The 1,487-nt window shown below is 42.6% G+C and overlaps 1 non-coding gene across 1 annotated transcript; it reads right to left on the bottom strand.

Moving 5' to 3' along the window:
- Nucleotides 1-390: 390 nt before the first annotated feature.
- LOC112768247 (small nucleolar RNA R71) lies at nucleotides 391-497 on the bottom strand. The gene has a single exon (XR_003185684.1). It is a non-coding gene; the product is annotated as a small nucleolar RNA R71 (small nucleolar RNA).
- Between the last annotated feature and the right edge of the window lie 990 nt (nucleotides 498-1,487).

The following is a 1,487-nucleotide window of genomic DNA, read 5'->3' as shown; positions in this document are numbered from 1 at the left end:
GTGCATCATGCTGAGCAAGAGAGAAGAGTTCTGGGATCTTACATAAATTTAAACCCAGGAAACTGTGGAAGTAGCATCCAAAAGCCAAACATACATGCCAATAACTTTGAACTAAAGCCACAGCTCATCACCCTTGTTTGGAACAACTGTTCATTCGGAGGAAGTGTCCAAGAAGACCCCAATCAACATCTAACCACATTCCTAAGGATATGTGATACTGTGAAGTCTAATGGTATTCATCATGACACCTATAGACTGCTTCTGTTTCCCTTCTCACTCAAGGACAAAGCATCTAAATGGCTGGAATCCTTCCCGAAGGAGAGTTTAACAATCTGGAAAGATGTGGTGAACAAATTCTTGGCAAGATTCTATCCTCCTCAAAGAATCAACAGGTTGAGAGCTGAGGTACAAACCTTCAGGCAACAAGATGTTGAGACTCTATATGAAGCATGGGAGAGGTTTAAGGACTTGACAAGAAGGTGTCCGCCAGATATGTTCAATGAATGGGTGCAGTTACACATTTTTTATGAGGGTCTTTCTTATGAATCAAAGAAGGCAATAGACCACTCATCTGGGGAATCTCTAAACAAGAAGAAGACCATTGATGAATCCAAAGATGTCATTGAGACTGTAGCAGAGAATGACTACTTCTATGCCTCTGAAAGAGGCAACACTAGAGGAATGATGGAGCTAAACAACGTGGATGCATTGCTGGCCCAGAAGATGGAGAGGAACCAAGCAGTTGGCTGACCTTACCAAGAAGATGGAGAGGAACCAAGTAGCAGCAATCACCACCTCATCAGCAGCTCAAGAAGGAGTGAATGGAGAGGCAGAGGGGGATCAGGAGCAAGCCAACTACATTGGAAACTCACCTAGGCAAAACCATGATCCGTACTCCAAAACTTATAATCCTGGTTGGAGGAACCATCCAAACTTTGGGTGGAAAAATCAACAAGATCAAGGCCAAGATCCGAGACTTCACAACCCCAATGCAGTTCACCAACAGTCCACACAGAGATCATATCAGCACCCACCTAACAACACCTCTCAACATCCATATAAAAACCAAAATGGCCCTTCTCATCCCTCCAGTTTCAACTCATCATCATCCGAAGATAGACTCTCAAGGATTGAGACCCTACTTGAACGTATATACAAAGAAGTTCAAGACAGTAAAATGTTCTAAGAGGAAGTGCGGTCCAAAATGCAGAATCAAGATGATGCCATCAAAAAACTTGAGACACAAATTGGCTACTTATTCAAGCAAGTTCCCAGCCATAACCTGTGCAGCAACACTGATTTAAACCTAAGGGAGGAATTGAAGGAAAATCCGAAGAAATCACAAGAGAAAAACTCAAATGAAGGGGAAGAGGAATGAGATGAAGTCCAAATTCCCACTACCAATTTACAACAAAAAGGAGAAATGGTGAAGCGAGACGTTTCGAAAGCTCCATACCCTCAGCAATTGAAAAATAAGGGGGATGACA

This window comes from Arachis hypogaea, chromosome 17 (assembly GCF_003086295.3).
Source record: "Arachis hypogaea cultivar Tifrunner chromosome 17, arahy.Tifrunner.gnm2.J5K5, whole genome shotgun sequence".
Lineage (NCBI taxonomy): Eukaryota > Viridiplantae > Streptophyta > Magnoliopsida > Fabales > Fabaceae > Arachis > Arachis hypogaea.
The sequence above is the reverse complement of the archived record's forward strand: the minus strand, read 5'-3'. Positions and strand labels throughout refer to the sequence as shown.